Below are 23068 nucleotides of genomic sequence, written 5' to 3'. Positions count from 1 at the left end.
ACAATCTTGTCCCTGACATCCTTGGAGAGCTCTTTGGTCTTGGCCATGGTGGAGAGTTTGGAATCTGATTGATTGATAGCTTCTGTGGACAGGTATCTTTTACACAGGTAACAAGCTGAGATTAGGAGCACTCCCTTTAAGAGCGTGCTCCTAATCTCAGTTCGTTACCTGTATAAAAGACACCTGGGAGCCAGAAATCTTTCTGATTGAGAGGGGGTCAAATACTTATTTCCCTCATTAAAATGCAAATCAATTTGAACCCAAGAGCAGACTCAGATGAAGAAACAGGGATGAATGAACCAAAATATGTATGGAGTGCAGATCCAGGGAAGCTCAGATGAGTTGCAGAAATACCAGATGTGGAGACTGAGGTTGGAGTTAGCTGAGTAGAACAGGGTAAACAGGTCCTGAGGGGAAAGCAAGGTAGTGGTGGTGGTGTTGAGTAAAATCCAGAGCAAGGTAGTTGGATGGTGAGATGTGGAACAGGAGACAGAGCGGTAACTGCAATGAGAGGATAAACTGTGTCAGGCAAGGAAACAAGCACAGCAGAGCACCAGGAACTTGAATAATTATAAATGGCTATAATCATGAACTGACTGAGCAGAGATTACGATCTGGCAGAGTAGAAGTGGCAGGACTGAGTATTTGTAGAGGTCTTGATTATGGAATGAGTTGCAGCTGGTAGGGATCTGCTCTGACTCCAGCACACCTGTCTCCAACCACACAATCACACAGAGAGGGAGAGGGAGAGAGAGAGGGAGAGGGAGAGGGAGAGGGAGAGGAAGAGGGAGAGGGAGAGTGTACAGTGGGAGTAACTGCAGGTCAGGAAGACACCGGATGAACACCAGAGGGCGTAGCAGGAGCAGATGTGACAATTAGACACACTAGCTACAGTAGATGGATGGGGTTGAGCTGAGTGTGGGTTGGAAATGTCCATGATTGGATTCAAGTGAGACAAGGGGGAGTGCGGAGAGGGGATATAGCAAGCCATGACAGATGGGGAGATTGTGTGAGGTGAATGGCCTTCATGGGGCATGCCTTTCCTGGTCACCTGTATTGCTTAAATGGAAATTTTACCCTGGCTCTGCCACGGCATATAGTCATTACTATATTAACAACATTACGTTTTTGTCATAAACATAAAAATGATCCAAACCACAAGCTAAAACGAGCGCATTTTAATTTCACTGGTAGAATCGGTAAGTTTCAACTTCCTGAATATTCGGCTGTGTCATGACTCCTACCGAAGGTAGCTCCCCTTCCTGCTCGGGTGGTGCTCGGCGGTCGTCGTCACCGGCCTACTACAGACCGAGGTTCCTGCGGTGGAGGAGTGGGTGCAGCGCTCCAAGGAGACCTGGAGAGCCGTCCAGGAATCCCTCAAGCAAGCCGGTGGACGGCGGAAGAGGAGTGCTCACCGCCACCGCAGTGAGGCCCCCGTGTTCGTACCGGGTGACAGGGTCTGGCTCTCGACCCAATACCTACCCCTCCGCTTGCCCTGCCGGAAGCTGGGGCCGCAGTGTGTGGGGCCCTTCAAAGTCCTGAGGAGGATAAACGAGGTGTGTTATAGATTACAACTCCCTTCCTTTTACCGTATTAACCCCTCGTTTCATTTGTCTCTCCTCAGGCCGGTGGTAGCTGGTCCCCTGCAAAAAGGTGAGGTGCCAGAGGTCCCTCTGCCCCCTCTGGACATCAGGGGGTCCCCGGCGTACACTATACAGGCCATTCTGGACTCGAGACGCCGGGTGAGGGGCCTGCAGTACCTTGTGAACTGGGAGGGGTACGGCCCGGAGGAGAGGTGCTGGGTACCGGTGGGGGACATCTTGGACCCGTCACTGTTGAGGGATTTCCATCGCCTCCACCCGGATCGCCCTGCGCATCGCCCTCCGGGTCGCCCTCGAGGCAGGTGTCGGCGCGCTGCGGGAGCTGCGCGTCGGGGTACTGTCACGACTCCTACCGAAGGTAGCTCCCCTTCATGCCCGGGTGGTGCTCGGCGGTCGTCGTCACCAGCCTACTAGCTGCCACTGATTCCCTTTTTTCCCCTTTCTGTTTATTGGTTTCACCTGTTTTGTGTTAGGCTGATTAGTCGGGTTATTTTAGCCAGTAGGCCCGCCTGCTCTGTGTGCGGGATTGTTTGTGTGTTGCATCTGCGCACGCTCGTGTCGTGGGTTTTCGGTCGTGGGTTTTCGGTCGTGGGTTTTCTCCGGACTGTTTCAGTCCCCAGTGTTTGGAGCATTTTGTTTTGTGTGCGCCCTGTATCTTAGTGGGGTGGCTTATGTTCACCGTTTGTGCAATAAAGCATTACCCTGTACTCTCTGCTTCCTGCGCCTGACTTCGCACCCACTACACCCATAACCTTACAGGCTGCTCATAGTGAACCCACAAAGTCCAACATTAATAGTGAATGCAGATACCGCCTCGCTAGGTAGATGGGGCATGCCCAACACAGTAATCTCAGAACTTCTCTAGCAATATTTTTTTTTTAAACATCTGTCATCATGCCCATGTGGTGTTGTCCAATGTCTGGCTGTACTAATTACAAACAAGCGCAAATGAGTTATCTTTAACCGTTCTACTTATCAGAGATTTACCCTGATGCTGCCAGTGGCTTGATGCTATCAAGAATGATGCTTACTGGGCCTCCTGAGTTGGGTAGCAGTCTAAGGCACTAAGGCTCTAGCAGTGCTAGAGGCCTCACTACAGAGCCGGATATAAGGGTTTGGCCGGGGGGGCTTTACTAGGCTCGTCGCGTACTAGCGGCTCCTTCTGGCAGGCCGGGCACCTGCAAGCTGACCACGGTTGTCAGGGGAACGTGTTTCCTCCGACACATTGGTGCGGCTGGCTTCCGGGTTAAGCGGGTGGGTGTTAAAGAAGCGCGGTTTGGTGGGTCATGTTTCGGAGGACGCATGACTCAACTTTTGCCCCCCGAGCCTGTTGGGGAGATGCAGCGATGAGACAAAATCGAAATTTGGACGAAAAAGGGGGTGAAAAAATAATAATGAAAAAAATAAAATAATGATTACTTACTGTGACCAAAGATTATCAGAGGGATTTTCAGGCTGAACTGAATCCATTTCGACAACAGCTGAGAAGTGATGCGATACTATCGTGTTTTCCCTTCACAACAAAATTGAAGAATCTCCATTAGAGGTTATGTACCGTTAGCCTGCATGCTAGCCTAGCTGGACTAGGTAAGTTACCTAGTTAGCTAATGTTATAGTCCTGTATTGAACTCAGAAGGCCATCAGCTAAATTATATAGCTAGCTAGCTATCTTTTGGATACACACTGTCAATCAATTTTGCCTATTCCATGGCAGTCACTGCTGGACAGGTACCTTCAGCAGAGTAAACATGTTTGTTTGTTCTATCTTTGACTAACGTTAGCTTACGTAAGCTAGCTAACGTTAGCAAATAAGAGTAGCTCAATCTGGTAGCCATTCATTCCACCCTTGTCTGGAAAACAGTCCATTACTAAAGATAGAATTGTCAATATACAGTCCATTCGGGAAGTATTCAGACCCCTTCCCTTTTCCTACATTTTGTTAAGATACAGCCTTACTCTAAAATGGAAGTAAAATATGTTCCTCCTCAATCTACACACAATAACCCATAACAACAAAGTGAAAACACTTTTTTTTTTAAATTGCACACTTATTAAAACACAGAAATACCTTATTTAAATAAGTATTCAGACCCTTTGCTATGAGACTCGAAATTGAGCTCAGGAGCATCTTGTTTCCATTAATCATCCTTGAGATCTTTCTACAACTTGATTGGAGTCCACCTGTGGTAAATTGATTGGACATTATTCAGAAAGGCACACACCTGTCTATATAAGGTCCCACATTTGACATTGCATGTCAAATCAAAAACCAAGCCATGAGGTCGAAGGATTTGTCAGTAGAGCTCTGAGACAGGATTATGTCGAGGAATAGATCTGGGGAAGGGTACTAAAACCTTTCTGCAGCATTGAAGGTTCACAAGAATACTGTGGCCTCAATCATTCTTAAATGTAAGAAGTTTGGGACTGTTCCTAGAGCTGGCCGCCCGGCCAAACTGAGCAATCGAGGGAGAAGGGCCTTGGTCAGAGACGTGACCAAGAACCAGATGGTCACTCTGACAGAGTTCCGGAGTTCCTCTGTGGAGATGGGAGAAACTTCCAGAAGGACAACCATCTCTGCAGCACTCCACCAATCAGGCCTTTATGGTAGAGTGGCCAGACGGAAGCCACTCTTCAGTAAAAGGCACATAACAGCCTGCATGGAGTTTTGCAAAAGGCACCTGAAGGACTCTCAGACCATGAGAAACAAGATTCTCTGGTCTGATGAAACCAAGGTTGAACTCTTTGGCCTAAATGCCAAGTGTCACGTCTGGAGGAAACCTGGCACCATCCTTACTGTGACACATGGTGGTGGCTGCATCATTCTGTGGGGATGTTTTTCAGCTGCAGGGACTGGAAGACTAGTCAGGATCGAAGGAAAGAAGGGCGGAGCAAAGTACAGAGAGATCCTTGATGGAAATCTGCTCCAGAGCGCTCAGGACCTCAGCCTGGGGCGAAGGTTCACCTTCCATCAGGACAATGACCCTAAGCACACAGCCAAGACAATGTAGGAGTGGCTTCGGGACAATTCTCTGAATGTCCTTGAGTGACCCAGCCAGAGCCTATCGAACATCTCTGGAGAGACCTGAAAATAGCTGTGTAGCGAAGCTCCCCATCTAACCTGACAGAGCTTGAGAGGATCTGCAGTGAAGAATGGGAAAAACTCCACAAATACAGGTGTGCCAAGCTTGTAGCATCATACCCAAGAAGACTCAAGGCTGTAATCGCTGCCAAAGGTGCTTCAACAAAGTACTGAGTAAAGGTTCTGAATACTTATATAAATGTAATATTTCAATTTTTTATTTTTAATACATTTGTAAAAATGTCTAAGAAACTGTTTTTACTTTGTCATTATGGAGTACTGTGTGTAGATTGATGAGGGAAAAAAAATATGGATACATTTTTGAACAACGCTGTAACATACCAAAATGTGGAAAAGGTCAAGGGGTCTGAATACTTTCTGAATGCACTTTAGCTAATTCATTCTCCGTTTCTGTGTTTTTAGCAAATGTTGAAGTTTTATAAATCATCTATGGTTTGTTAGTTTACTCAAGCTAACAGCAAGTTGACAATATTGAAATGTCCATGTTAGGTGTGTTAAGCTAGCTAGTCTAATAGAGATCAATAACATTAGTAGGGTGGTTCAATTGTGTATTTGTGTGTGTTTTGTTGTAGGTGGTACATAATCTGATTTCACCAGCATGTGCTTCCAACGTCTAGCTCTGCACAAGGTGAAGGTAAGTTAGCAAAAAAATATTTACAAGCTGACAGCTAAGATAGATCAATTTACAGTAAGCATGGTATAAACATGAATTGGGTAGTGTTTGTAAAAGTTTGTGTTAATGTTTTGGGGTTACAGGTGGTTAGAGCCTGAGGACCCCAGAGCATCTTCCAGACCGTGTAATCAATTTAGTCTATCTAGTTTCTCTTTTTACCTTTCCTCTTTGTAAAACTGAGGTTATCTGAAACCTTTCCACAGTGCCCTGCTGAAGAATACCCCAAAGCGGCTGCATTTTGGGTCTACGAGCATGAGGGAGGGGCATGGAGCACAACAAGATTATGGGACAAAAACGAGCAAGGGACACTGAAAGGTATAAAATAAAGACTACAACAGTAATGACACGACCACCTAATTATTCTCTCTGCAGATTCCCAAAACACAATTAAAAGACATGTCTACAAAAAAAACCTGCCAATAGCTACTATTGACAAGAATGATCTGTCAAAGTCAATGGGCTGGGGAAAGTTTACAGATAGGTCTTTGAGATGAGGAAGGAGTTTTGGTTGTGCATGGTTGTGCTTAGCGACAGTAAAGGTATTGTCGTGTATGAGAACGATTGAAAGGTGCCATTTCTCCTCAATCTCCCATACACAACAATACATGCTGTGTAAGAACTGCTATTAAGACTTTCCACACCTTCTGCAACCCCAGCAATTTCACTTTGTTGAATGATCTTTCCTCTCAAAAGCAGCTCCCAATGTCCCTCATTGTCCCTAAACAATACACTAGTCTGTCTCTAAACACTAAGGTCCCAATTGGTTCACACCTTTACCAAGAAAGGTGTGTTTCCCTATGTCCCTTCCACAAAAAGTGTACAATGGTAACACCACAACCATGTCTTTGCTGGAGACACGCAGTACCAGCAAATCTTCTGCAATTGATCTAAACATTTGGTGGTTAAGGTCTACGAGACCTACACCACTTCTGGATGATTCATATCCAACTGGCCATACACTGCAGACAGGACAAGACCATTCTAAACCGTAGATTAGGGCCTCGTTTTTTTCTCCAATTGACTGATTCCCTTATATGAACTGTAAGTCAGTAAAATCCTTGAAATGGTTGCATGATGTGTTTATATTTTTGTTCAGTGTAGTATAGTTTTTCATAAAAAGGATCACTTTTTTATGTTTGACTATTTAAAAAAAAATGAAATTCACTGAGAAGGATGGTCCTCAACTTCCTCCAATGGTGTACACTATTTAATGCTAACTCAAAAAGAGAACTGGGTATTCAACAATAATGTTATATGGTAAAAGTAACATACAAAACATACAGTATGAACACTTTAGCACAGTTCAGTGTGTCTGTGTGTCTCAGGTGTAGTATTTGTCTTTAAGAGTTTAGTTAGGCCTACGTGTAATGGAATAAATACATTTATAGACTGTTATGTAAAGTGTTGGCTAATTTAAGAATAGGATGGCTTCAATATGCTCTGACATTGCAATCACAGAAAACGACTATAACTAAATGTTACATTCATTTATTGTGCCCTCGGTTCCTTTGGGCTTCAATAATTTATAGTGGATATATGCTTTGTTCTACAAAGACATTGTCCCTGTGCTGAATGTGCAACGTGATAGGATTTTGCCATTGTGAAAGTAGCTTCCAAATGAAGCAAATTGATTCATGTGCGCACACTCCCGCACATAAACTATAGGATATGCTTACGAATAACACTATCCAATGGTGGAATAAATGTTAATTGTTTTTTATCAAGGGTATTATGAATGGTGGACATAAATTAATTAGTTCTGAGGACTACAAGTGATTTTTGGTGACGTTAATCTCATGAAGCAGCTGTAGGGTTGGAGGACTGTTGCTCATCATTGCGCACGAAGCGGCAGTGGCGCGACTCCTCTCCTAGTTGACGGGAATTCGCTGACACCAATTATTTTCGCGGGCAGATGCACGCACATCAACATATGCCACCTATAGAAAACTGGACTGAAGTGGGCTACCAGTTACAACGTTGATGTGAATGCTAAGGACAATTCGGTGACACGGACTTTTATCGCCAGTATAAACTGAACTGTATGGCATGTTCTCCGCCACCAATCGCTACAGGTAAGGATTTATTTCGACAGTTGCAATATGATACAACCGACTCTCGACGTGTGGCATGTACAATGAAAGCTTCTAGGCGTTGGTTTACATTTTTTTTATATGGTTTAGTAAACCTATCTTCAATCAAATGAAATTGAGCGTATCGTTTTTTTCCCAGCCAAGTCATTGCACTTTGCTAAAGCTTCGTAGACTATCTATCAATTGCTTAGTTGTTCTGCAGAAAGCATTTTGAATGGTTTGCTAACTATTTTTGGAATATGAAAAATACTAAACAAGCGTAAATGAACATTAGTTGTAGAAAAGTGAAGCACTGAACAATAGCCTATCCCATCATAATGGAATTATAAATGCATCTCCTTTATAGCGTGAGAACAGCTTTATACGGATTGAGTGAGCATTTCATATTCATCCAGTATTGTAATTTTATTGTGCAGGCGCAAAGGGCTGCTGTGTGTGTGTGTGTGTGTGCGTGTTTAACTAGATAGGCTAGTGGGCAATCTTCAAAAAGGGCTTTAGCTTTTGAGATACCCCTTCCAGCGGTAGAACAAAACACAACCATATTTTTTCACATATCTAATGTCTCCATTCTATGAAATGGATGTCTGTGAAAAAATATTTTACTGCATAAGTGATTGATAAATATCATGACACACTCCCTAAACTTAAAACGTGCAGAATAATGCCTGGCTAGAGGGGGGTGGGCCACATAAACTCATGTAACCCAATATTACATGCTCTGAAATTGGGAATCCATTAGGCCTGCCCTAATTATACTCAAGCACCATTGTCTGGATATAAAAAGAAAGCAGCAGACTGCTTGGAATGGAAACACCAAGTATTCCAAGTCGTGGGTCTCTTTGAGGCACAATGAGGCAATTCGGGGGCTCCAACGAAAGGAAAGAGAACACTGGACACCCTCTCCCTAGCTCTACAACTTGGTATACCAACTGTGGTATACCTTTTGTCTCCAGGATTGGGCTCTTCAGTCATCTCCTTGTTATTTAGAAGTGAGCTTTGATTCATTGCTAGTCCAATATGTCTGCCTGAATCCAACATGACCTTCCGCTGGCTCACTGCATTTGTGATGTGCATAGTGATGTTCCAGTGCACTATTAAGATGTTTGAGTTGAGCTGGCACATTTAGTTTTTCCAGAAAATCATATCCACCATCCTGGCTGGCTGTCCCGGAGATGCCGTATATATTGACTTGGTGAAATGATGGTGTATAGGGTGGATGCAACCACACATGATGACGTGCATAAGGCAGGTTTTTACTACAATAAACCAACACAACCTGACACTCATTGACAAGAGATGCCATCCACTTAGTGGACCTTCAATGATGTCATAGGAATTGTAGCTACCCGATGCCTATCCAATGTAAATGCCATCCTGAATCTCCCAGTCTGATCTGGAGTTGCCGTACACTTGTCATACATGAGGCCATTCAACAGCCAAATTGCAATCGGGAAAGTGCTGGCGTGCATTGCCCTCATATGTACAGTGCCTTCAGAAAGTATTCATACCCCTTGACTTATTCCCCATTTTGTTCTGTTACAGACTGAATTGGAAATGGAATACATTTTTGTATACATTTTTTTTATCTACACACAACACCCCATAATGACAAAGTGAAAACATGTTTGTAGAAATTGTAGCAAATTTATTAAAAAATAAATATCTCAATACATGTCAAAATCACCTTTGGCAGCGTTTAAGGCAGTGAGTCTTCCTGGGTAAGCCTCTAACAGCTTTGCGCACCTGGATTGTACAATATTTGCCCGTTATTCTTTTCAAAATTTGTCAAGCTCTGTCAAATTGGTTGTTGATCATTGCTAGACAACCATTTTCAACTCTTGCCATAGATTTCTAAGCAGATTTAAGTCAAAATTGGAACTCAGGAACATTCACTGTGTTCTTGGTACACAGTGTAGATTTGGCCTTGTGTTTTAGGTTAATGTCCTGCTAAAAGGTGAATTAATGTCTCAGTGGCTGGTGGAAAGCAGACTGAACCAGGTTTTCATCTAGGATTTTGCATGTGCTTAGCTCCATTCACTTTCATTTTTATCTTCAAAAACTCCACAGTTGTTAACGATTACAAGCATACACATAACATGATGCAGCCACCACTATGCTTGAAAATGAATGTGTTGTATTGGATTTTCTCCAAACATAACACTTTGTATTCACAATGAAAAGTTAATTACTTTGCAATATTTTTTGCAGTATTACTTTAGTGCCTTGTTGCCAACAGGATGCATGTTTTGGAATATTTCTTCCTTCTTTTCATTCTGCCAATTAGGTTAGAAATAATGTTGTTGATCCATCCTCAGTTTTCTCCTATTACAGCCATTAAATTCTATGACTGTTTTAAAGTCACCATTGGCCTCATGGTGAAATCCCTGAGTGGTTTCCTTCCTCTCCGGCAACTGAGTTAGGAAGGACGGCTGTATCTTTGAAGTGTATTAATACACCATCCAAAGTGATGGTGTATTTGACCATCCATGTTCAAAGGGATATTCAGTGTCTGCTTTTGTTTTACCTACACTTCTGATAGGCTAATTGACATAATTTGAGTCAATTGTAGGTGTACCTGTGGATGTATTTCAAGGTCTACCTTCAAACTCAGTGCCTCTTTGCTTGGCATCATGGAAAATCATAAGATATCAGCCAAGACCTCAGAAAAAAAAGTTGTAGACCTCCACAAGTCTGGTACGGCATCCCTAGACGCGTACTCAGACCAGCTGGCTGGTGTGTTTACGGACATATTCAATCTCTCCCTATCCCAGTCTGCTGTCCCCACATGCTTCAAGATGGCCACCATTGTTCCTGTACCCAAGAAGGCAAAGGTAACTGAACTAAATGACTATCGTCCCGTAGCACTCAGTTCTGTCATCATGAAGTGCTTTGAGAGACTAGTCAAGGATCATATCACCTCCACCTTACCTGTCACCCAAGACTCACTTCAATTTGTATACCGCCCCAATAGGTCCACAGACGATGCAATCGCCATCACACTGCACACTGCCCTATCCCATCTGGACAAGAGGAATACCTATGTAAGAATGCTGTTCAGTGACTACAACTCAGCATTCAACACCATAGTACCCTCCAAGCTCATCATTAAGCTTGAGGCCCTGGGTCTCAACCCCGCCTTGTGCAATTGGGTCCTGGACTTCCTGATGGGCCGCCCCCAGGTGGTGAAGGTAGGAAACATCTCCACTTCGCTGATCCTCAACACTGGGGCCCCACAAGGGTGCGTGCTCAGCCCCCTCCTGTACTCCCTGTTCCCCCATGACTACGTGGTCATGCACGGCCTCCAACTCAATCATCAAGTTTGCAGACGACACAACAGTAGTAGGCTTGATCGCCAACAATGACGAGACAGCCTATTTTGAGGAGGTGAGGGCACTCGGAGTGTGGTGTCAGGAAAACAAGCTCTCAATCAACGTCAACAAAACAAAGGAGATGATCGTGGACTTCAGGAAGCAGCAGAGGGAGCACCCCGCTATCCACATAGACGGGACAGCAGTGGAGAAGGTGGAAAGCTTTAAGTTCCTCTGTGTACACATCACGGACAAACTGAAATGGTCCAACCACACAGAAAGTGTGGTGAAGAAGGCACAAGAGATCTGATTTTATCCAGAATGAAAATAGAAACACTTGAAACGTCCCTCTCTTCCAAATATACTGTATGTATATGTGTGTGATTTGAGTAACAGCCAAGACAACTGCCTCTGTTCCACTGCAGCTCTGGGGAAAACGCAATGTTCCTTATTTATTTTTCAATATTTTTTTGTTTCAACAAATCTCCACGACGGATGCATAACCAGGTTGCAGCACAGACTTAGCTCTCAGTCAGCACAACATTGAAAGTGAGAGAAGGGAACCGAAATGAATGAGATTAACATGAACTGCATTGTACGGAAAGATGATGGAAAGGCCCTCTCCTTATCTTCAAAACTCCAGAACTCAGTGTCATTTCCCTTCCCACCCAGAGTGACAACATAGCAGATGTAAGAGAATTTTTAAAAGTCAACCGAAGGTGACGAACATGTCTTGGATGATGTAGTGGTGCATTCTTTATTTTTTAACTTTCTGGTTAGGGACTTATTTTTCACTTTCATTCTATCTGTATATCTCCCCCTTTCCCTCCCTGCTATGCTTGTTATATTCTGTCTGAGGTGTGGGTAGAGACTATGACCTGTGCAGACATTACTCTGCAGAATAGGTGGTTGGGCAGTGCTATGAGATGATGAGGTAGGGGTGCAGCTGGATCCTGGAGGGTGGCACATGGCACCAGGTGGCTCATCTCTCCTGCCTTATTCAGATTGATGGGTCTCATCTCCCAGCCGCCCACTCTCTGGTTCGGGTGCATCATGGGAGTGAGGATCAGAAACATTTGGGTTTGAGCTGACCTGGCTGTCCCGTCTGCGTGGCCCTCTGAGCCCTGTCTGACTTGGGACGGTGCAGTGGCACTGTCATCTCTCATCTGTGATGAGATCTGACGCCATAAGTCCTCACTGTTGCCAACCACTCCCTCAAGCTGTCACAGTGTCCAGATGCACATTCAGATCAACTGGTTCCCCTCTGGCTTGACTTGTCAGATTGTTACATGGGAAGGGTGAGAGTTTTTTTTATATTGATATTTTATTAAACAAAAAGTATTTTCTTCTTCTTTGATCATTATTATTACCATCATCATCATCACCATCTTCTTCTTCCTCTTCTTCAAACCTGCCGCCACCAGCACCACCACCAGCACCACCATTTCAAAAAGCAAGTTTCTTCCCAACCATATTCAAATCCCACTCAAAGCCTGCAGATTTCCCATATGTTTTAGGAGGCGAGAGCAAGACAACAAGCAGCCTTACGCTGATGCAGGGTGACGGGAGCCAGACACTCGTCTGGAATGATGAGGAAGATAAGTCAATTAGAGACCAAATCAAAGCGTCTGAACTCTCAGATGAAACAGTGTTGCATAGGCGAGGGATCCGCTGTGGCTAGCCGACTGCTCAGACGAAGTCCTCAGGGCCCGCTGTGCCTGTAAGAGTGGCGGGCTGGGCTGGTGGAACTTATTTCGAAACTGACTACATCAGCTCAGCTCTGAGTGCGGGAGGTAGTGAGTACTAAACTGAACAAAAATATACACACAACATGTAAAGTGTTTGTCCCATGTTACATGAGCTGAAATAAAAGATCCCTGAAACGTTCCATACGCACAAAAAAAAGTATTTCTCTCAAATATTGTGCACAGGTGCATCTTGTGCTGGGGACAATAAAAGGCCACTCTAAAATGTGCAGTTTTGTCACACAGCACAATGCCACATATGTCTCATGTTTTGAGGGAGCGTGCAATTGGCATGCTGACTGCAAGAATGTTTTGATGGGCGAGGGATTGTCATGCAGTTTGGCATTTATTGGGATGACTCATATAGGCCTACTGGAGGCAGCTCTGCAGGGTAGTCACTAGCGGGCACAGCTACAAAGTCATAAAATCATATTTAAAACCTAACCCTAACCGTAACCACACTGCCTAAACCTAACCCTAAATTTATGAATTTTGATGATATATAGACAATTTTTACTTGGCACTGGCCCACCTAGTGGAAATTGCTCAGCTCTGCCTCTAGGACAAGATTCGTCCCAATAAAAGTCCATCTGTGATTGTAAAATTGGTCACCATCTGGATGTGACTGTGACATGCCAATTATTAGCTAAGCGTCAGCATGGCAAGCCGAAGCCGGTGCGAATGACCGGTAGACCGATGTTGAATCAAGGTGCTTCCTGACGTGAGTTGCTTGCCACTGGGTAGCTGTAGGCCTATCACATGACGGCGGTAGCTACAGATGTTGGATCTTAATTTGAGCAGGTTTGCTACAGCAGAAAAATAATCCTGCAGCAACAGGAAATGTAGATTATTATGTGGATAATTTTTTCAGGGGTTGATACGTTTTCCGTAAGGGAAAATGAAGTCTGACATTTCTAAGTGGAAATGACAAACTTCAGAAGCCCTTTTAAACCTCAAAAACACTACAAGCTTTAAATTTCCTGCACTGCAGGAACATAATCCTGCAACAGGGTGATCAGATTAAGATTCTGCATCGGTAACATGGCCAATTTGTTCCATCCACCCTACTTTATTTTAGTAGGATAGCAGCCTTCACAATAAATAACTTGTAATATTGGTAGGGCCATCCACACCAAGGACGATAACTACAACGATAACTATAATGATGAACTATAGGCTACATAACTATAAAACGTTGGCGAGCATCCACAGTAGAGGGAAGTTTATCGTTCTACAGTAGCTTCACCTGTCAATCAACTGATCAACGCATCCACATTAATAATATGCATGTCAATCTCTCCTGGCTCAAAGTATAGGATAGATCACTACTAGTATTTGTGAGAAGTGTTGACTTGTTTTAATGTACTGAGCTGTCTGTTCAAACTACTAGCACACAGCTCAGACTCCCATTCATAACCCACAAGACATGCCACCAGCGCTCTTTTCACAGTCCTCAAGTCCAGAACAAACTATGGGAGGCGCACAGTACTACCATCTGTGCGGCGCCCTATGGGACTCCCAATCACGGCCAGTTGGGATACAGCCCTGGATCGAACCCGGGTCTGTAGTGACGCCTCTAGCACTGCTATGCAGTGCCTTAGACCACTGTGCCACTCAAGGAACCCCATGACTACGTGGAAGTCTATTCTACATTAAGTAACTCATGCAAGAAGTAAAATCAGATTTGAATAACGGATCAAAAATACTTATGGAACAACATGGACTGTGAAGGGACACACACACAGGCACAGACACACACATACACACACACATGATAACATATGCACCATACACACACGTACACATGGATTTTGTGTTGTAGATATGTGGTAGTAGAGCAGTGGCCTGAGGGCACACACTTAATGTGTTGTGAAATCTGTTGTACTGTTTTTTAAATTGTATATAACTGCCTTAATTGTGCTGGACCCCAGGAAGAGTAGCTGCTGTGTAGGCCTATTTATAAGGTGGTAACTGGTAACACAGACCATTCAGTGCTTTCAGGATGTGTTCACTGTCATAGTGACAACTGCAATAATACTTCAATGTACATGTAATGAAAAATAATATAGAAACTCGTATTTAAATGTAGCAGTTCAACAACGAACTCCGTTAAGCCTTCACATCTTTTGCAATTGCTTGCCTTGTTGCTCAAGTGGTTTGCGAGAGATTTCCATTTTCTAATGATTGTCAATAGTTTGGATCTTAGACAAGAAAGATGTTCTACCTAGGCTACAACACACAGTGCAATGAAGAATGTATTATTGTTAACAAGTGAGTACATTTTTCATAAGTTTGACTTTTCTCATTGTTATTAGTATTCCCCAGTGGATAGCCTACTCTCTGAGCAGAAGCATGTCATGATGATATATCATCAGAGTGTGTTCCGAACAGGCCTGGAGGGTGGCTGGCTCATTGGATGAGTGCTGGAGATTGTGGCTATAGCATGAGTGTAGGCTATCACAAACATTCGTAACACCAACGGTTATATTACAGTGGTCATATAATAATCTAGATATCATCCAGCCTACATAGTAGCCTATCAACTACAGTGGGGGAAAAAAGTATTTGATCCCCTGCTGATTTTGTACGTTTGCCCACTTACAAAGAAATGATCAGTCTATAATTTTAATAGTAGGTTCATTTGAACAGTGAGAGACAGAATAACAACAAAAAAATCCAGAAAAACGCATGTCAAAAATGTTATAAAATGATTTGCATTTTAATGAGGGAAATAAGTATTTGACCCCTCTGCAAAACATGACTTAGTACTTGGTGGCAAAACCCTTGTTGGCAATCACAGAGGTCAGACGTTTCTTGTAGTTGGCCACCAGGTTTGCACACATCTCAGGAGGGATTTTGTCCCACTCCTCTTTGCAGATCTTCTCCAAGTCATTAAGGTTTCGAGGCTGATGTTTGGCAACTCGAACCTTCAGCTCCCTCCACAGATTTTCTATGGGATTAAGGTCTGGAGACTGGCTAGGCCACTCCAGGACCTTAATGTGCTTCTTCTTGAGCCACTCCTTTGTTGCCTTAGCTGTGTGTAATGCTGGAATACCCATCCACGACCCATTTTCAATGCCCTGGCTGAGGGAAGGAGGTTCTCACCCAAGATTTGACAGTACATGGCCCCGTCAAATGATGCGGTGAAGTTGTCCTGTCCCCTTAGCAGAAAAACACCCCCAAAGCATAATGTTTCCACCTCCATGTTTGACGGTGGAGATGGTGTTCTTGGGGTCATAGGCAGCATTCCTCCTCCTCCAAACATGGCGAGTTGAGTTGATGTCAAAGAGCTTCATTTTGTTCTCATCTGACCACAACACTTTCACCAGTTGTCCTCTGAGTCATTCAGATGTTCATTGGCAAACTTCAGACGGGCATGTATATGTATTCTTGAGCAGGGGGACCTTGCGGGCGCTGCAGGATTTCAGTCCTTCACGGCGTAGTGTGTTACCAATTGTTTTCTTGGTGACTATGGTCCCAGCTGCCTTGAGATCATTGACAAGATCCTCCCATGTAGTTCTGGGCTGATTCCTCACCGTTCTCATGATCATTGCAACTCCACGAGGTGAGATCTTGCATGGAGCCCCAGACCGAGGGATATTGACAGTTCTTTTGTGTTTCTTCCATTTGCGAATAATTGCACCAAATGTTGTCACCTTCTCACCAAGCTGCTTGGCGATGGTCTTGTAGCCCATTGCAGCCTTGTGTAGGTCTACAATCTTGTCCCTGACATCCTTGGAGAGCTCTTTGCTCTTGGCCATGGTGGAGAGTTTGGAATCTGATTGATTGATTGCTTCTGTGGACAGGTGTCTTTTATACAGGTAACAAACTGAGATTAGGAGCACTCCCTTTAAGAGTGTGCTCCTAATCTCAGTTTGTTACCTGTATAAAAGACACCTGGGAGCCAGAAATCTTTCTGATTGAGAGGGGGTCAAATACTTATTTCCCTCATTAAAATGCAAATCAATTTATAACATTTCTGACATGCGTTTTTCTGGATTTTTTTGTTCCTATTCTGTCTCTCACTGTTCTAATAAACCTACCATTAAAATTATAGACTGATCCTTTCTTTGTCAGTGGGCAAACGTACAAAATCAGCAGGGGGTCAAATACTTTTTCCCCCCACTGTATATCTTAGCCTATACAGATATAGGATCTTAATTTGATAACCTGTTGTTGCAGAAAATGCCCTGCACAGCAGGAAATGCAAACTTGGTTTAAAAAGTTTTAAAAAGCCTTCTAAAGTTTGTAATTTCCACTTTCAAATGTCAGACTTGATATGCCCTAACAAAAACATGTATCAACCCCTAAAAAAATGTCCATTACTTATAATCAACACAATAATTCACATTTCCTGTTGCTGCAGGATTATTTTCCTGCTGTGAGAAACTGGTCAAATTAAGATCCTACATCTGTACTTTTCTACTAGCTGCATACAATAATAGCCTAAATACTGAATCAAATCCACTGAGCAATTATAATATTGTGTGTGCTACAAGTAGGCCTATGACACGATGTCATATTCCAATTCCAGAATTAGAAAACACTGTAGACAGTCATACAGTGAATTCCTAACTTAGTTATTGACATTATGGTTGTCAATTCCTTTGGATCCTATCAATATCATCACTAGCCAATTTGATCAGACCATCGCACGCTCTCTCTCTCCTTTCAAACTCCCCACCAGTTATTTTGGCTGCTGTATTTTATATTCAGCAAGCAAGAGCAAGGGGGATTCTCTCCTCAAATAGGCTATTAGTTAAGAAAATGCTTGTAAAAAAGTGTCCAACAAGCTATTGTGGTCTAGCTTTTCCAGGGACTCCAAGATCGTAGAGGAATTGCTGTAGCTGAGATGTTTGTAGGGGAGAGGCCAGGTACGGAATCGCGCAAAGAGAACAATAAAGACAGACATACTAGAGATGTGTATCCTAAGTTAAAAGCATATGAATATTACCCCATCATTAATTTGCTAAATATTAGCCCTAATACTACAGCGAATATACCAAATAAATGCACAGAGTGAAATAATGTTTTTTTTTTATCAGATTATGAAATGACAGGTAGCCTAGGCTATACTGTGTGTGCTCCTCAGGCTCCCCAATTGGCTAATCTTTTTAGGGACAAGAACATGATCATACCTAGGCTATAACAATACGGTACCATAATTAATTGTATTATTGTTTTCTAGTGAGTGCAGAATTGCTGTAAACTGCAGTGAATATGTAATTGGAATAACCGCTAAAAAGCCCTGGTTAGGCCTGATTTGGCAACCTATTGGATCAGTTATGGGTCTTTTCTCGACCGTTTCCAACATCCAGAAAGGCACATTAGCAGGCCAGTAATGGGTGTATTTTGTCAGGATGTATCTGCGTTAACAGATACGAATGGAAAATATGGCCTTCTCCTACTGAAATGCGCTGTTTGTCATTGCTAATCATTCGCCCAAGTTGTCATATAATTAAGGTGGCCACCAATAAGCCTACATGTTAAAGTGAGTGTAGCGAAATGCTTGTGCTTCTAGTTCCGACCATGCAGTAATATCTCACAAGTAATCTAACCTCAGGATAGGTGTAGTATTTCATCAAATGAGAGACTTAATTTCAACCAGTAGAGAATGTGAAACGCTTTATTGAAAGAAGTTCATTATCCAAGTGTTATAAATACATAATACATGCCTTATAAATATTATAATTGTAATATTATATTATAAATAAAAGTTCAATGTGTACTTCAATGCACATCTGGTGTGCATTAGAAAAACAGAGGAAGAAAGGATGTGGTGAGGGAGGTGTAAAAGATAGGAAGGGAAAGAGGTAAGAACAGAGGAGCAGGGAAGACAGCATATGATTAATGAATCACAGTGCTACCCTAATATTCTCTCAGTTCATCACAATTACAGTGAGGGAAAAAAGTATTTGATCCCCTGCTGATTTTGTACGTTTGCCCACTGACAAAGAAATGATCAGTCTATAATTTTAATGGTAGGTTTATTTGAACAGTGAGAGACAGAATAACCACAAACAAATCCAGAAATGTCAAAAATGTTATAAATTGATTTGCATTTTAATGAGGGAAATAAGTATTTGACCCCTCTGCAAAACATGACTTAGTACTTGGTGGCAAAACCCTTGTTGGCAATCACAGAGGTCAGACGTTTCTTGTAGTTGGCCACCGGGTTTGCACACATCTCAGGAGGGATTTTGTCCCACTCTTCTTTGCAGATCTTCTCCAAGTCATTAAGGTTTCAAGACTGATGTTTGGCAACTCGAACCTTCAGCTCCCTCCACAGATTTTCTATGGGATTAAGGTCTGGAGACTGGCTAGGCCACTCCAGGACCTTAATGTGCTTCTTCTTGAGCAACTCCTTTGTTGCCTTGGCCGTGTGTTTTGGGTCATTGTCATGCTGGAATACCCATCCACGACTCATTTTCAATGCCCTGGCTGAGGGAAGGAGGTTCTCACCCAAGATTTGACAGTACATGGCCCCGTCCATCGTCCCTTTGATGTGATGAAGTTGTCCTCTCCCCTTAGCAGAAAAACACCCCCAAAGCATGTTTCCACCTCCATGTTTGACGGTGGGGATGGTGTTCTTGGGGTCATAGGCAGCATTCCTCCTGCTCTTAACACGGCGAGTTGAGTTGATGCCAAAGCTCCATTTTAGTCTCATCTGACCACAACACTTTCACCCAGTTGTCCTCTGAATCATTCAGATGTTCATTGGCAAACTTCAGACAGGCATGTATATTTGCTTTCTTGAGCAGGGGGACAGGATCTCAGTCCTTCGCGGCGTAGTCTGTTACCAATTGTTTTCTTGGTGACTATGGTCCCAGCTGCCTTGAGATCATTGACAACATCCTCCCGTGTAGTTCTGGGCTGATTTCTCACCGTTCTCATGATCATTGCAACTCCACGAGGTGAGATCTTGCATGGAGCCCCAGGCCAAGGGAACTTGACAGTTCTTTTGTGTTTCTTCCATTTGCGAATAATCGCACCAACTGTTGTCACCTTCTCACCAAGCTGCTTGGCGATGGTCTTGTAGCCCATTGCAGCCTTGTGTAGGTCTACAATCTTGTCCCTGACATCCTTGGAGAGCTCTTTGGTCTTGGCCATGGTGGAGAGTTTGGAATCTGATTGATTGCTTCTGTGGACAGGTGTCTTTTATACAGGTAACAAGCTGTGATTAGGAGAACTCCCTTTAAGAGTGTGCTCCTAATCTCAGCTCATTACCTGTATAAAAGACACCTGGGAGCCAGAAATCTTTCTGATTGAGAGGGGGTCAAATACTTATTTCCTTCATTAAAATGCAAATCAATTTATAACATTTTTGACATGCGTTTTTCTGGATTTGTTTATTGTTATTCTGTCTCTCACTGTTCAAATCAACCTACCATTAAAATTATAGACTGATAATATCTTTGTCAGTGGGCAAACGTACAAAATCAGCAGGGGATCAAATACTTTTTCCCCTCACTGTATATAATAGTGTCTCTAGTGGTGTCTCCTAACCAGCCTTGGACTCCCAGTCGGACAGGATGTTATCTTAAGCGCGGGTGAGGTGGCGATGACGGGACTGGGGTTTGGCATCCTCTCTCACATCAAAACATACCTGCAGACAAGAGACAGATGGAGAGAGAGAGCATGTTTAAGCCTTGTATTTTTATTTTATTTTAACACTGTCAGTCATCATAATCATCAGGATGTCAAATGCAAAACTGACCTTGGATCATTAACTCTGGGACAACTACGTCTATCTGTATTTCAATGTAAAGCATCTCTTTAATAATACTTCCTGTTGACCTGACCAAGTGACCGCTCACCTCTGATCATGCTGTGCCCTCTATGTAGCCAGTTCAGATGTGGGAGGGGTTCACCGACACTGATATAGGCTGATATAACCTAGAGGATTTAGGGAAAAGGGGAGAGAGGGATGAAGTGAAGGAGAGACTGTTATTGAGAAAATAAGGCAGTTATAGTGACAGTGTTCAATAGGAATCTGTGTGCCTCACCTGGTGTCCACACTAAGTGGCTGCAAAGTACTTTATATTGAAAAACATGCACAGACACACGAGGACAAACAATATAGCATAGTTATAGAAATAATGAAGTGTCTTACTATTCTCCATGGCTGGCCCTCTTGCCTATTCTTTGAAGGTGGAAGGAGCCACACCTGAGCCTGCTTACTGCACAACACAATCCATCAATCAGATTGATACATGAGTTTGTAAGTGTTGGTTATAGGGTGTCTAATTGTTCTACATTTTTTCAATATGGGGGACTTAAAATAGCCTGTTTTGTTTTTGTACAGACATCACACCCTTACCTAAACAGCACCCTCACCTGAGAAGTAGAAATCAAAGGGAGAGAAACTATGAATTGAATAACTGCTGTTGACATAGCTAAGTAAATGGAAGAATACTCTTGCAATGTGTATGGCTCTTAAAAGAGCCTTTGGTTGTGCATAGTGTAGTCTATGGTGTTGCCAGGGAACAGCACCCTCTTTGAAGAAGTAGGAGGTGAAGATCTCCCACACGGATTGCCTCTCTTGCTGCATTGTAGGACCCCATCCTTGAAACATTCTGCAGAGCAGCATACTTCTCCTCTGGCACACGGCGGCGAGCTGCAGATCCCCTCCTGGTCCTCGTGTCCATCCTTATGAAGTTATGCAGGACATAGGTATCCTTCACACGCCTGAATTCCTCCCTGAGGCAGTCCCAGATGGCCCTGGTCACCCAACCTTGCAGTGACCTACACGCTAACTGTAGGAATATGGAAGATAATGTCATTATTAGACTTATTAGACTTACATCACCAGGTAATTGTGGATTACTAAAGTATAATGTCCCTTATAACTAATAATGATAACATTGGATTGATGGATGCATGTGCACACACGTGCATGTGTAGCATGTGACAATAACAGGATCATATCAAGGATAGCATGACAAATTAATACATAAATACCACTTGAAGCTTGATGATGAGTTGATCATTTGAATCAGCTGTGCAGTGCTAAGGCAAAAAAAAGTGCACCCCTTTGAGTCCCCAGGACCAGGACTGACAGCCACTGCTCTTCATTGGGATCTCTTCATCTGTAGACAAGCTTTCATAGCTCTCTTTATCTGAGGACAGAAAACCTCACACGAAACAGACTTCATTATACTCAAATTACACTGCACTAAATATTATGTTACTATTATCTCTGTCCTCACTTCTAGGGACTGGAACTACACAAAAGTACCTGCCCTATCCAGAATAGCCTACTCTCTCACTTTGACAGTTGGGGCTGCTAACATTATCCTTTCACCCTCCTCCATGGCTGTTAGCTAGCTTTGTTTTTTACAGTGATAAATACATCAAGATAGCTAGCTAATATGAAGTTAGGTAGCTGGTGATATTTAATTCACTTAGCCAGCTGTAAAGTTGGCTAGATAGCTAGCCAACTAGCTAGCTTATTTAGCAGCTCATTTGAGTTAGCCTGCACTGTAGCTAGTTAGCTAATAATACACAATTTTTTACATTTTCAAAATGTATTTACTTACTTGAATAGATTCTCCCAGCCATGGGGACAATTGGAAACAGGGCAGCAATGTTTGTTTGTCACCAGAGCGTTTTAGAGCATATTACTATTGAACTATTTACCCATTTAATAACCAGACCTTCATACAAACTTACTATGCTGAATTCTTGACTCACAATATAACATGCTGCTATATGCTGCCATATGCTGCCAGCACGCCCACAAGCGAGTCACAATGGGCGGCCTAAGCGGCACGCGGCAATTTACCGCTTGCTAGTGAACATGCCCCGTCTGTCCGAGCAGCCTCTCACACCAAGAAACTAGAATGCTTCAAAGGAACCCATTTTTGATTGGTTGTCAATGTTTTATCGTCAGAGGGAAAGGGCAAACATGAATCTGAAAGTGATCCCAACAATAGCTATCGTTATCATTCTCCACTGTTTTTGATGTTATCGTTATAGTGTGGATGCTGCTGTTCGCTTGAGTTAAAACAACTTGTATTTCTTTATTGTTATAGTTATCGTCCTTGGTGTGGATGGCCCTTAACCATCTGGATGTCACCGTGATACAGTCTACTGCTCAATGGGGAGATTATGCTCTACAAGCCGGCAACACCACACTGAGGCACAGTGTCCTTCGCTCCAGCTTGCCTAGCAATGCTGTCCTTCAGTACTGTGAAGGAAGTAGCTAGGTACTGGAGTGACAGCGTTGATGATGCATTCTATGGGTGGTTCATTGAACTGTCACTCCAAAATGTATTGTAACCGATTTAGTTCACCCCCCTTCTAGGGTGGAAAAAGCCAGCGGAAGTCTTCTGTGATGTAATATTGGGATGCAAACTCAACATTTAATACATTTTACAGGTGTATTATCTTTTTAAAGACCATAATCATGTGTGGTGTATATTATCATTTACATTTAGCCATTTAGCAGACGCTCTTATCCAGAGCGACTTACAGTAGTGAATGCATACATTTCATTAAAAAAAAATCGGTACTGGTCCCCTGTGGGAATCAAACCCACAACTCTGGCGT

At 43.1% G+C, this 23068-nt stretch overlaps 1 protein-coding gene across 1 annotated transcript in view; it reads left to right on the top strand.

Moving 5' to 3' along the window:
- Positions 1–6986: 6986 nt before the first annotated feature.
- The window catches only part of LOC106604947 (gamma-aminobutyric acid receptor subunit pi-like), a 93606-nt gene continuing 77524 nt past the window's right edge, over positions 6987–23068 (top strand). Inside the window, exon 1 of the mRNA XM_014200111.2 lies at positions 6987–7446. The gene's annotated coding sequence lies outside the window, so the exon portion shown is untranslated. The remainder of the gene's footprint in view (positions 7447–23068) is intronic.

This window comes from Salmo salar, chromosome ssa01, assembly GCF_905237065.1.
Source record: "Salmo salar chromosome ssa01, Ssal_v3.1, whole genome shotgun sequence".
NCBI lineage: Eukaryota > Metazoa > Chordata > Actinopteri > Salmoniformes > Salmonidae > Salmo > Salmo salar.
Note: the sequence above shows the minus strand (reverse complement) of the source record. Positions and strands in the feature narration are given on the sequence as shown.